Source organism: Bos indicus, chromosome 4 (genome assembly GCF_029378745.1).
Source record: "Bos indicus isolate NIAB-ARS_2022 breed Sahiwal x Tharparkar chromosome 4, NIAB-ARS_B.indTharparkar_mat_pri_1.0, whole genome shotgun sequence".
In the NCBI taxonomy this organism is placed as follows: Eukaryota; Metazoa; Chordata; class Mammalia; order Artiodactyla; family Bovidae; genus Bos; species Bos indicus.
In genome coordinates, this window is record NC_091763.1 from 40,765,531 (window position 1) to 40,780,481 (window position 14,951).

Sequence of the window (14,951 nt, forward strand, 5' to 3'; positions counted from 1 at the left end):
AATTATGTTTATATCTTCATTTCCAGGAATAGACATATTGATTAAAGATTTCAAAAATTTATGAAAATCATTCAATCATAGGCCAAAAATAATGGTTAAATATAGATCATTCCTTGTATTGGGTTTTTTGCCCATCAAAAATTCTAAGTCTCCTGAATATTATACTCTACCATCTAATTTTACATGCCAATCTACTATCTCTTTATAAGCTAACGTGTGATCCCTTGCTAATAGTTTGATCCCTTTGGGTTATTTAGTGCATTTGTACTGGACTGCTCACTTATTTTGTTAAAAAATAGGCCTTTATCCAGTTGCACAAATGCACCTCTGTTGAAGGTGCCATGGTAGCCCAGTCATTGGACCCTTAAACAAGGGCCCCTGAGAATTGGCTTTTCTGTTCTCATGGCAGTTAATTTAATGAAAATAGCCCACTTTTTGTCTTCCTACTTGTTTCCATCTGTAAGATGAGATATATCATCATTACCATGGGCACTACCCAGGTAAACTGACATACTAGAGGGGTCAAAAATTTTATCAGTTGCACAATTCTGTAGAAATGATGTGTAAAGAAAAGTTGAAAGTAGCAAATGCATCCTTATCCCATAAAAACCTAAGTCACACTGACTCTTTCATTCTCAAGAGAATTTTTAATATGACAAACTCTTATTAAATATCAAAACAAAATGCATAAATGCCAAAACCCAGGAGAAAAGGACAGTAACTAAAACCTTATAGGACTCGAGGCTCAGGAAAGGCTGCTGGGTCCACCTGTGCTACTGGCTGTGATAAACATGAGAGTCGAAATCAATAAGGAGATAAGATAAATACAATTCCCACATATGAAGAGGTACCGAGGAGATTGCTGTTCTTGAACAACAATGTAAAAACTGATAAACTGAAAGATACTATTAAAATCTCAAACCATGCCTTGAATCAAAGGAGGCAAAGAGTTGAAAATATACTACAAAGAGCAAATACTTAGACTGACGATGAGATTGCATTCCCCAGTCTTTTCCATTATTGGAAAAATGTGCTTTTCAAATAAATTAATTTTCTAATATATTTGTGTATACAAATTACAAATATAAGATTTTAAAGAGAAATAATGTGGTAAATAATTTTAAAGAAATATATTTATATGTTAAAAGGGGGTTTATAATGTAAAATATCATTGAAATACACTACATATACATGTATGGATAAATTTATGGATTTATAAATATTAATAGAAGTCATTTGCAGAGCCTTTTTATTATCACATAGATGATACACTAATACTAGCCCAACTTTCCCATGCTTCTAATTTAGTGCAAATCTTAATGTATGTATAATCAAATTTAGGCAATGGGATAATAACCAGGTGACATAACACATTTCAAGTAACTAAAATTACATAGTGAGCTTAAGCTTAATTTTCTTGTATTTGCTAACTATTATAAGTTATTCTTTTCAAAATTTGGTAAACTGTAGTATTATTTAGCTTGATTGTGTGACTAATAAACAGTCATGTGATGGAAGAGCTGATCGGAATATTCATACTAGAAAAATATGGAGATTTGGCAAAATGCCAGGTAAGTTAGTTTTGCATTCACTGATAAGTTGGGTTGCTATAGCAAGCCCATAGTCACCAGGTTTCTAAGCAACCTAAGACTCCACAGACTTGAGATACTTAGGAGTCCACTGATCTTTCATCATCCTTAAGGGAAAAATCTGAGAAACTGTGGTACCAATCTCAGTGGAAGTTTCCCCAGTTATCCAGTAGAGCAGTGACCCTTATACAACATCCCCTGTAGTGATAGATTTAATTTATTAAATAATGATGTTCATACTAGAGAATTAATTGATTACCCAAAGTGTAAAGTGGATGAAATTAGGAATGGGAAATGATCAATACCTAGTTTGTTGTGGGCAAACAAATGTGTGTTGAATGAATAAACAAGATTCAACACATAATCCAACTCTCCAAAGTGATTTACATAATGCTGGCATTCATAAAGTCCTTAACTTTATATATATATATATATATATATATATATATATCTCTGTTTAGTAGCATTACTATAAGGCATGCCTCTCAGTTTTTTTGTTTTATAATCATTTACATTTAGGTAACATACATAATTGTAAGTCTGCAATTATTTGTGAGTTTAATTCAAAATATGGATTGTCTGGAATACTTATGTAACAATATTAACTACCAAAATGTCAGTTAGAATTGTATCTGTCTAAGATGCAAGCAAAGTTGTGAATTAGCCCTTGAATAAGCTTTTATTAACATTTCTGCTGTCTTGACACAGTACTCACTGAGGCAAACCACTGCATCTAATTTTAATTTACAGTTTCCAGCTCTTTAAGGTAATCACAATGAAATAAAATTAAGGTAAGCCTTACAAAACACTGTATAATAATATAGGCTGAAATAAATGTCATTAATAGAAAGATTATATGTGACCAATAAAATGATTAAGTGTGGAATCTGTAAAATTTTACATAATTCTTATACCCGGTTTTCTCTGCCATTGTCATTTTATGTAGCTTGTTCTTGCCATGAAAAACCTCGTGACAATGATTTGCAAAGAGAAAATTGGCTTTAATTTAATGGCAAATTTTATAATGTTACTGCTTGTATCCTGCTAGCTATTGCATTAAAGATTCAGTAGCCCAAGTCAGGTGTACAGTACGATGACTGAGTTTCCCTACCTTGAGGATAAAATAAAATTCCAAAGTCACCTGTCTAGCAAGTCACAGTAACCCCTAATGGACTAGATCCATTCCAGGAATGTCTCGGTACAAAGTGCCTGTGACCTCTACTGGTTGGTGCTGTTCAGTGGCCAAGTCATGTCCGACTCTTTGCTAACCCATGGACTGCAGCACACCAGGCTTCCCTGTCCATGGACGATGATAGATTCTTCTTGTTCCAAGACTGGAAAGAACAACTGCTCTGCCTTACAATCTTAATATGAGAGTCCCAAACATATACAATAACACTCATTATAATTGCCTCTTCAGGTAAAAGTGGCCATCTATAATTTAAGTCTTCCTGGGCATGTATTTTCTTTAGAATAAAAGATAGTTTTTGATCTTTTAATATATTGCTCTACTAAGATATTCCTCCATTGTAGCATGTATACAAGCACAGGTGTGTTGGAAGGTTTAGACAATTTCAAATATTTTTGAATGTCCTCTTATCATCTAATATTTAGTTATTACTGACAACATCATAGCAAAATTACAAAACCTGACCAACTCCTTCTGTTTCCTTTTAGACACAATTTCTTATCTAAAAGCTTGGGACAGGCTTTCTTAATGTCTATACTATCTCATATACTCTATTCATTAGGAGAAGAGAAAAAATGCACATACAACTTAAACTGGACAAGAACAATGCAAAAATCAGATCAAAGTAAGAGACTTTAGTATTACAGGCACTGGTTTTGAGTCCTACTTTGTTAGCTTAGATAACTTCACAGTGATAATATAGGTGTAATTACCAGTTGGAAGTCCGATGAAAAAGTGCAAGGCCACCAGTGTCAACGCACTTTCAGAATGCTGGTTGGAGGACAACGAAATTAACACTGATGACTCTTGTTGTGTCTGCCTCAAGTGCTGGGTCAAATCACCGCTGTACATCCGTCAGCCCCACCTCCAAGTATCCAAGAATGGCTGTGGAATTTTGATTGACACTCCAGTGAGGCAGTGGGATTCCTAAACCAAAGTAAACCCTGCAGCTTGTGTTTGCCAAGCTCTCTAGCTTGAAAATGAGCTTCTCTTCTCCTGGTTCTTTCCTTAAAAAAGAAACAATTACTCTGTGATGCTTAAAGGAACACAGAAGCAACTCCCTCTCCAGAGATATCCCTACTTATTTTCTTATAGCAATTCCCTTGACTGTTTTCATCCTTTGTCTTTGTGTAGGACTTTATAGTCTTCCTAGGAACCACATAACAACATTGCACACTGGCCTTCAGGATAAGAAACAAGGCATCAGTGAATGCGGAAAGCTGGAGATGATAGCAGCATTGGGCAGGGTTTTGCAAAATGGACAAGCTCAAGTTTATGCTAGTTACGACATTCTTTTGCCATGTAAGATTAGCAATGTTTGCTGACTATGCTATTATATATGCAACTCATAAGAAGAAACTAAGATAAATATATTCTAAAAGCAAATCAAGCCATTACAGTATATGCTAAATTAGACAAAAATATGTGATTTTCCTGATAGTACTTAAGGCATTAATTCTTTAAGGATTAATGTTGATGACATGTAGCCTCATACACACACCCACACACATACTTAATGAAAATCTGTTATGTGTCCACTGTGTTCTTAGAATCCTGTCATCAAGAAGAAGAAAGCCTGATCCTTCCAGTGAGATTTTCTGGAATGTACTTCAAAACCTTGAAAATAAAATGCAATGATGGAGTATTGAATACTTTTAATCTAAGTGGACAGCTAACCTAGTTGAGAATATTCATTCTAGAACTGTTTACTTAGCATGTAATCAAAATATGTATTTTAGTTGCCTTTTCTCCTAAACTCTGGAAATTTTCACAATAAATATAACAGAGAGGTTTTCACTGGTGAAATTAATGGTTTCAAAGATTTATGAACTGACCAGAAAAATTACTGGCTAACTCTCTATCCTTATATCACAGGCTATAAGAACCCACCAAGTTTATTGTCTAGCTCTTGATTTCAGGGCATTCCTGGCTGCCTGAGTGGGATTGGACAGTTAGCTGAATTCTATAGTTAGCATGCTGTGTGTGCCCCCGATGAAACTTCCAGGCAAGAACTATTGGGACACTTAGAAGGACAGAGAGTGGGTACTTCACAAATCCCATAGAGCAGGCTGGGGAACCTTGCTATTTAACTGCTTCTTTACTGCTTCTGTTAGAAGCCAGTACTGAGAGGGCTTTCTTTGTACCTGTTTTGAGAAAGATCTGTAGCTCTCCCCACTGTTATTTATTGAAAGCTACCAACATGTACCAAGATAACCCAGTAACAATGTGTGCCCAAATTGGCTTGGATAGGTTAGCAACACTTACCTTAAGGAGCTCATCTTCTAGAGATGTAGCTTAGACACAGAGGACAGTTACACATGAAGATTCTAGAGTAGACAACCACAAGGCTCTGGGCTCACGGGACATCCACATTTACTCATTTATAAATAGCCGTGACTCTTAGTTCAAAGACCTTTCACCCACTTCCATGTATGACACACTTTTTCTCTCTTGCTCGTGACTTTTTATTACAAAATGTGAAGAAATTTTAAGAGTCATCTAATCTTGGTCATTTAACAGATAAAGTTTCAGGGATCTGAAGAAATGCTCGTCTTACATTGCCCTAAGAGCAGTTAAAAAAACAAAGCCCCTCAGCTAAAATATTGCTCTCTTTTTCTCCTGATGTTTCTTTTTGTTTATTTTTATTTTGTATATTTCACCTCTTTTCACATATCTTCTCCCAGGATCTGGCCTGATATTTGCTAGTGTATTACTTTAATATTTTTTGTATGTCATTATACTTTCAGAAGTGCTAGTCAATTTAATATTAATTTCCTGGGTAATTGGAATAGTTTACACCTCTTTGATTCCCAAATACTGTACCCTGTTACTAGAGTGAGGTTAGTTTTTTTCTAAATTATTCTGGTTCCAGTGCTCTTGCCTTTTTAAATTTTATTTTATTTTAAATATGCTTTTTAAATTATCTAAATTAAATTATTAAATATAAAAACAGAATACTATTTATTCCTCCTTATAAGGACAACTTGAAAAATTCTACGAAAGGATAAAGGGGAGGACAAGTATTTGTTGATATATTATTATGGATCAGTTGTCAGGCTAAATACTTCCATGTTATTATTTAAATCTATAGAAAATTCTGTAATTAGGTATGGTTAGCCTACATTTCTACAGAGGAGACAACTGACAGAGAAAATTTAAAAAATTAGATAAATGCTAAGATTTCCAGCATTTTCATGAAATGCATCACCTTAGGTTTATGCATCCAGGTGGCAAGTAATATCAAAGATTAGTCAGAAGACATAAGGATGCATGATCATGAAAGGCAGTTTTTGCCCGTATCTAAATCCTTACCTTGTGTCAGTATAAATCTCTCAGCAGATGCATTGTGCTATGCTACTTTGATGTTTCAAAATTATTTATTATTTTCATATACAAATTATAGTTAAAAACTCATTGGTTCACAGAATTACTTAATTTAAGAAACTATTCCTCCTTGGCACCAGATATTCCTGGGTCCAAAAATTATAAAACTCTAGCTTCATGGAATGGGCAGACACATAGAAAAATTATTATGAAATCATACAAAAGATGGTCTAATAGAAGGTCTATGGTACTGTGAGAAACCTACAGAGGGGGTAGCTTTCAGAAGGGGAAGCTTCACAGAGAACCTAACATCGTAGCTTCTTCCTCAAGCATGAGTCAGAGACCAGTTACCAAGTACTGACTAACACAAAGAACACGTTGTCTAACATAAAGGCAGAGAATATTTCTCCATCCTTCGTAAGATATGGCAGTTTCTGCCAGAAGATAGTGACTTCAAGGAAGAAACTATGAAAAGCTGCTGTGGCAACAAACATATAAGATTAAAGAAATTAATTTCAAATTAATTGAGTGTCCACTTTTTCTAGGCACTGTTAGGGAACAATATGTATATTCACCTTAGAATTTAAAATAAATTTTTATTTAAACTGCCAAAAGTTACAACTTCTATTGCACAAGAACTAAAAATTCTGCTTCAAAACATACAAATTTTTACTTAATATTGAGAAAAGAAAACCATACTGGATGCCTTTTACAAGTAGTTTGTTATGTTACTATTTGGTACCTGTATAGCTTTTAGAAAGCTAATTTAAATTTATTTAAGTTTGTAAGATAGATATATATATATATATATATATATATCTTTGGAAGGATTTCAGTGATGTTTTAAATGAATATTAGACTAAGTATCAAGGGGCAAGTGTTTAAGATACAGATTTCTTGCTGCATAAGGAATATAAATTTTAAAAAATATATTGGTATATTTCTGTGTCTCTTACCAGATCCAAGGGAACATTTCGTGAACAGATGGGCACAATAAGGGATAGAAACAGCAAGGACCTAACAGAAGCAGAAGAGATTAAGAAGAGGTGGCAAGAATACACAGAAGAACTGTACAAAAACGTTTCTAATGACCTGGATAATCACAATGGTGTGGTCACTCACCTAGAGCCAGACATCCTAGAGTGTGAAGTTGAGTGGGCCTTAAAAAGAATCACTACAAACAAAGCTAGAGAAGGTGATAGCATTCCAGCTGAACTATTTCAAATCCTAAGGGATGATGCTATTAAAGTGCTGCACTCAGTATGCCAGCAAATCTGCAGAACTCAGCAGTGGCCACAGGACTGGAAAAGTTCAGTTTTTATTCCAGTTCCAAAGAAAGGCAGTGCCAAGGAATGTTCAAATTACCGTATAATTGCACTCATTTCACATGCTAGCAAGATTATGCTCAAAATCCTTCAAGCTAGGCTTCAGCAGTACATCAATCAAGAACTTCCAGATGTACAAGCTGGGTTTAGAAGAGGCAGAGGAACCAGAAATCAAATTGCCAACATCTGCTGAATCACAGAAAAAGTAAGGGAATTCCAAAAAAACACATCTGCTTCATTGTGACTAAAGGCTTTGACTGGGTGGACAGCAACAAAGTGTGGAAAATTCTTAAAGGGATGGGAACACCTGACCACCTTACCTGCCTCCTGAGAAACCTATATGCAGGACAAGAAACAACAGTTAGTACTGGACATGGGACAATGAACTGGTTCAAAATTGGGAAAGGAGTACATCAAGGCTGTATATTGTCACCCTGCTTAGTTAACATATATGCACAGTACATCATGAGAAATGTTGGGCTGGATAAATCACAAGCTGGAATCAAGACTGCCAGGAGAATATCAACAACCTCAGATATGCAGATGATACCACTCTAATGGCAGAAAGTGAATAGGAACTAAAGAGCCTCTTGATGAAGGTGAAAAAGGTGAGTGAAAAAGCTGGCTTAAAACTCAACTTTTTAAAAACTAAGATCATGGCATTTGGTCACATCACATCAAATCGATGAAGAAAAAGTGGAAACAGTGATAGATTTTATTTTCTTGGACTCCAAAATCACTCCAGACGGTGACTGCAGCCATGAAATTAAAAGATGCTTGCTCCTTGGATTAAAAACCTGTGACAAACCTAGACAGTGTATTAAAACACAGGAATATCGCTTTACCAACATAGATCTGTGTAGTCAAAGCTATGGTTTTTTCAATAGTTAGGTATGGATGTGAGAGTTGGACCATAAAGAAGGCTGAGTGCCAACAAATTGATGCTTTCAAACTGTGGTGTTAGAGAAGACTCTTGAGAGTCCCTTGGACTGCAAAGAGATCAACCTGCTGCTGCTGCTAAGTCGCTTCAGTTGTGTCCGACTCTGTGCGACCCCATAGATGGCAGCCCACCAGGCTTCCCTGTCCCTGGGATTCTCCAAGCAAGAACACTGGAGTGGGTTGCCATTTCCTTCTCCAATGCATGAAAGTGAAAAGTGAAAGGGAAGTCGCTCAGTCGTGTCCGACTCTTAGCAACCCCATGGACTACAGCCTACTAGGCTCCTGAGGAGATCAACCTAGTCAATCCTAAAGGGTATCAACCCTGAATATAAATTGGAAGGACTGATGCTAAAGCTGAAGCTCCAGTACTTTGGCCACCTGATACAAAGAGCCAATTCACTGGGAAAACCCCTGATTCTGGGAAGGATTAAGGGCAGGAGGAGAAGGGGATGACAGAGGATAAGATGGTTGGATGGCATCACTGATTCAATGGACATGAGTTTGGGCAAACTCGGGTAGATAGTGAAGGACAAGAAAGCCTGGCATGCTGCAATTCATGGGGTCGCAGAGTCAGACACAACTTAGCAACAGAACAACAACAAATATCTCCTACTACAGGTAAAGCATATCATCTTACTGGGAATGTTAGGGGTTAGAGAAAGCAAACATTTATATTCAAGGCTAAGGAAATAAGAAACCTGAGGTTGTATAAATGCTAACTCATAATAAGACAGAAACGATACTGCAATTGTATTTTTAAAAGGTAATAAACATGGGGAGAATTTATTTCCATTTGAAAGCACAGAGGAAAAATATTTTGAATTAAAACTTTGTTGGCTCAATAATTTTTACCATAAAACATTCTTACAATATGAATAGTCTATATTGTAGCACTATGTCATAGAAGTTGACTTTTTAGAAATATGGATTTTCCTCTAATCTCTTTTGTTCCTCTCACTTTAAAAGTTTTTTCATACTCCAATACAAACAAAACAAAACTGAGCCCAGTATATAAGAGGACCCAGAATATTTAAATTAAAAGTCATATTCAACAGTTTCCTTACTTCATGATTTCTCAGTCTTACTATTCTCATAACACAGCTCCAAGAGAACGTCCTGGTATGCCTTATTTCCCAAACTTATTTGACCATGTGTCACCCTAGGATATCTTTATTAACATCTACTGGAACAGTGTTTCATAAAGACAGTTGGGGAAGTGCTGAATTAAATTAGAAGGACAATTAACATTTTCTAAGAAAAGGCAAAAGGGAGTATATAGGCGGTATATCTGACTTGAAAGGTTAAGTCTACAAATTATCTTACAATATTTGGTAGGGCTTCCCAAGTGGCACTGGGGGTAAAGAACCTGCCTGCCAATGCAGGAGACATAAGAGACAGGGGTTCAATTCCTGGGTCGGAAAGATTCCCTGAGTAGGAAATGGCAACCCACTCCAGTATTCTTGCCTGGAGAACCCCACGGACAGAGGAGCCTGGCGGGCTACAGTTCATGGGGCCGCCCAGAGTCAGACACTAGTGAAGCGACTTAGCACACGCACATAACCTTTTGTGACCTGTATTTTTTATCTTTGTAAACAGGAAGAATGAAGAAGAGAGGACAGGAAAGACAGAGAGACAGAGAGACTTGAGATAGGGAAAGGGGCAGTCCTTTGGGCTGCAGGAAAAAAGGGAATTCAGACTGCTCTGGGTCTGGCAAGCAAATAAGTTGGTAACTATCGACTTCTTGTGAAGCCCAAATATAGCTATTGTCCACAAAGGGGTTTTATCTTGTAAAAGCTTGCCTGGCTTGATGTCTATTGATCAATTGCCTCTGGCCACACAGGACAGGATCCTTGATGGTTGGTTGGATCTTTTCTTTTTTCATGTGCTCTGGGACACACATTGATAGCCTGGGTTCTGCAGAGGAACTTTGGGACAGAGAGTGAGTGGGTAAGATTGCAGATTGTGGAGACAAGTTGCTGGGTTGATAGTGAGTATCCCAAATGGTCTTGGACCTATTGCTTGACTTCTCTGTGTTTAAGTTTCCTCCTCTAAAAGATGAGGATGATAACAATATTTATTCCATAATACCATGGAGATCAAGTAAGATGAAATATATGCATTTATTAAAACAACTAGTTGTAATTACTGGTATCATTGATAATGGTAATAAAGATGCTATCTCTGTGAAAAAAGTTTTTCTTCTTCACAATCTCAGGTCATTCATTTTAAAATCTACTTTACTGGTGCCAGCCAGTTATAATGCTTTCTGATCATATTCAATTCTAAGCTGTACTAACCTTACCAGACCCAGAGGCAGTATGAGGGCAGCACATTCTTTCTCTGTGTAACCCTCCCTCTGGCCTCTGTCCGGCGGTGTGTCCTCGACTCCTTCCCTCTTCTCTGTTGCTCAACTGAATTTAGGTAATAAGAAGCAGAGTCTTCACAAACTTAGAAAATGAGCTCGTGGTTGCTGGGGGGAAGGGATAGCTAAGGACTTTGGGAAAGTCATGTACACACTGCTGTATTTAAAATGGATAACCAACAAAACCTATTGCATACGCATGAAACTTGTGCTCAATGTTATGTGCCAGCCTGGATGGGAGTGGGGTTAGGGGGAGAATGGATGTGCTCAGTCACTCAGTCATATCTGACTCTTTGTGACCCCCATGGACTGTAGCCTGCCAGGCTCCTCTATCCATGGGATTCTCCAGGCAAAAACACTGGAGTGGGTTGCCATTTCCTTCTCCAGGGAGAATGGACACATGTATATATATGGCCGAATCCCTTCACTGCTCACCTGAAATTTCACAACATTGTTAATTGGCTATACTCCATTACAAAATGTTTTTGGTGTTGAAAAAAAAAAAAAAAAAAAAGGCAGAGTCTTGCTCTCCTCTATCCAATAGGTAACTCCCAAAGTCCTTGGAGACAGGGACTGGACTCTTATTACCCTGAAATTTACAGAGCTTCAATGTTTAAAACCACGAATAAACATTCAGGTATATGGGAAACCTTGTAGAATGAGATTACAGGCCAAATAATTATTTAGGTCTAATTGAAAATACCACCTAAATGGTGTCTAATGTCCTGTCGTCCTTTGACTATATATAACCAAAGCTATTTCTGATGAGTACTTTTATATTTTTTAAATATTGAGCTTATTTGAGCAAAAATCATTTTGAATCTGGAAGCATCCAATCCAGCAGATAGAAAGGAGCTCCAAATATTATGTATAAAATAGTAAGTAATGAGACCCTGGGTGTTCATTGGAAGGACTGATGCTGAAGCTGAAACTCCAATACTTTGGCCACCTCATGTGAAGAATTGACTCATTGGAAAAGACTTTAATTCTTGGAGGGATTGGGGGCAGGAGGAGAAGAGGACGACAGAGGATGAGATGGCGGGATGGCATCACCGACTCGATGGACATGAGTCTGAGTGAACTCTGGGAGTTGGTGATGGACAGGGAGGCCTGGCATGCTGTGATTCATGGGGTCACAAAGAGTCAGACACGACTGAGTGACTGAACTGAACTATGCAGCACAGGGAACTCTATACTCAGTTTTCTGTGGTGACCTAAATGGGAAGGGTATCAAAAAAAAGAGGGCATATATGTATACATATGGAGAGTGCTTTTAAAAGTCATTGAACTTATCTCTAGAATCTTATTGGAGGGCAGCAGACAAATTCTTATTGTGTGTTGACTGACTTTTAAAATAATCACATCACCATTTTTTATTCCTTGGAAAACCACTTGGTGTTTAATGTGTGAAATGATAAAACTTATCAGAAGCACAATTTTTAAAAGCCCAAAGTGTGTCGTGTAAGACAAATGGCTCACATCGAGGGCACTTACTGCAGGCAAACACCTTTCAAAGGACTCTATATGGATTATCTAAATTAATCTTCATAACCATAATTTGAAGTAAGAATTGTTGGTTTCCTTAATTTACAAATAGTAGAAGTACCATGCAGTCCATGGGGTCTCAAAGAGTCGGACACGACTGAGTGACTGAACTGAACTGAAAAGTACCAAAGTACTGAGAGGCAAAAGGACTGAGAGGTCAAGTAAACTGCTCAAGGTCAAAGAATGCCAAGCTATGGTTGTATCACCTAGGACACTTGTCTGCAAGTAAGAGAATGCTCCAATAAAAGTAGATCAGAATATGGGGGGAACTTTACTTGTCAAATAATAAATATTAGGAAAACTATCAGCTTCCAAAATTCTAACTCTTTTCTAAAGCAGCCATTTTTAAATATTGGGCTGTCATACCATCTTGATAATACAATTATTTGCTTAAATTGCATATACACGTGTATGTATATACAATCAACTCAAAATCAAGACCATCTCCTGTCCCCTGCTGCTGCTGCTAAGTCACTTCAGTCGTGTCTGACTCTGTGCGACCCCGTAGACTGCAGCCCACCAGGTTCCCCCATCCCTGGGATTCTCCAGGCAAGAATACTGGAGTGGGTTAAGGAGAAAATATTACATGTTAAGTTTTCAAAATCAAAGTTCAAAATAAAAATTAAGTCCAAGTTTCTATTGCTCTGGGAAACAAAACTGTTTAACCTGACAAAGGGAATATGAAACATAAAATTAATCTAAAACAAAGAAAAATAATCATGGTTACCTGGAAAAGGTTTTCTTTTTTGTTTGTTTTTTGTGAGAAAGAAACTTTGGGAATGGCTGCATACTGTATATTACTGAAATGGAAATGAGTTTTACAATCACAGACTCAGGTGTGCAAAAACAAAATTTTGTTGCACTAAATTTCATTTTATCTCAAACCTCCATTCTGTCTGATACAGCATATTTAGTCACTTTTAAGAAATTTCATTTTTGCTGTTCCTCAGTCATTTCAAGTTTAAAACTCTTGTTACATCTTTCTCAGTACAGGCTATTTTCAGAGAAGGAGATGAGAACACAGAGCATGCCCTCTCAAAATTTGCAGCTATGACTTTCCCTGGTTCTGGCCTTGAGCACTTTGCAGGTGGTGCCTTTCTTTTTCTCAGCTAACTTGCATAACCTTCAGGGGCCTTGAGCTCAGTGTTAGGGTCCAAGGGGCTCCATGAATCTGCTTCTAAACAGCGGCCTACGTACCACACACAGCCCTGGATACTTCACTGCCATAGTCTCTGGGGCAGTGTTTTCTGACATTTGTTCTCTCTGATAACACTTGTGTTCTGAGGTCCTCCCACTTGAGAGTTGAAAGGGAGAAGAGAACTTGCCTTTAGGAGTGAGTCGGCTGTGGAACGGATCACAACAGCTCTTTGGGATTCGTTCATGTCTAAAGTCTGTGTTTCCACTTTTATCCATGCTTCAGTTCTGTTCAGTTCAGTCACTCAGTCGTGTCCGACTCTTTGTGACCCCATGAATCGCAGCACGCCAGGCCTCCCTGTCCATCACCAACTCCCGGAGTTCACTCAAACTCAAGTCCATCTAGTCGGTGATGCCATCCAGCCATCTCATCCTCTGTCGTCCCCTTCTCCTCCTGCCCCCAACCCCTCCCGGCATCAGAGTCTTTTCCAATGAGCCAACTCTTCGCATCAGGTGGCCGAAGTACTGGAGTTTCAGCTTTAGCATCATTCCTTCCAAAGAAATCCCAGGGCTGATCTCCTTCAGAATGGACTGGTTGGATCTCCTTGCAGTCCAAGGGACTCTCAAGAGTCTTCTCCAACACCACAGTTCAAAAGCATCAATTCTTTGGCACTCAGCTTTCTTCACAGTCCAACTCTCACATCCATACATGACCACTGGAAAAACCATAGTCTTGACTAGACGGACCTTTGTTGGCAAAGTAATGTCTCTGCTTTTTAATATGCTATCTAGGTTGGTCATAACTTTCCTTCTAAGAATTAAGCGTCTTTTAATTTCATGGCTGCAGTCACCATCTGCAGTGATTTTGGAGCCCCAAAAAATAAAGTCTGACACTGTTTCCACTGTTTCCCTATCTATTTGCCATGAAGTGATGGGATCAGATGCCATGGTCTTCGTTTTCTGAATGTTGAGCTTTAAGCCAACTTTTTCACTCTCCTCTTTCACTTTCATTGATCAAGAGGCTTTTTAGTTTCTCTTCACTTTCTGCCATAAGGGTGGTGTCATCTGCATATCTGAGGTTATTGATATTTCTCCCAGCAATCTTGATTGCAGCTTGTGCTTCTTCCAGCCCAGCCTTTCTCATGATGTACTCTGCATATAAGTTAAATAAGCAGGGTGACAATATACAGCCTTGATGTACTCCTTTTCCTATTTGGAACCAGTCTGCTGTTCCATATCCAGTTCTAACTATTGCTTCCTGACCTGCATACAGGTTTCTCAAGAGGCAGGTCAGGTGGTCTGGTATGCCCATCTCTTTCAGAATTCTCCACAGTTTATTGTGATCCACACAGTCAAAGGCTTTGGCATAGTCAATAAAGCAGAAATCGATGTTTTTCTGGAACTCTCTTGCTTTTTCCATGATCCAGCAGATGTTGGCAATTTGATGTCTGGTTCCTCTGCCTTTTCTAAAACCAGCTTGAACATTAGGAAGTTCATGGTTCACGTACTGCTGAAGTCTGGCTTGGAGAATTTTGAGCATTACT

At 37.9% G+C, this 14,951-nt stretch overlaps 1 protein-coding gene across 19 annotated transcripts in view; it reads right to left on the minus strand.

Annotated features, from left to right (window-relative positions):
- The window catches only part of LOC109557336 (platelet glycoprotein 4), a 92,731-nt gene that overhangs the window by 56,731 nt on the left and 21,049 nt on the right, over positions 1–14,951 (minus strand). For 3 of the 19 annotated variants that reach the window (XM_070787686.1, XM_070787678.1, XM_070787689.1), the window contains exons 1-3: positions 5,044–5,151; positions 4,292–4,395; positions 3,492–3,785 (exon numbers count right to left, since the gene is read on the minus strand). The exons of 3 other annotated variants lie outside the window; for them this stretch is intronic. The gene's annotated coding sequence lies outside the window, so the exon portion shown is untranslated. Of the gene's footprint in view, positions 1–3,491; positions 3,786–4,291; positions 4,396–5,043; positions 5,154–14,951 lie in introns of those variants that run through there. 13 more of the 19 variants (XM_070787696.1, XM_070787695.1, XM_070787680.1 and 10 more) reach the window with 12 other exon arrangements.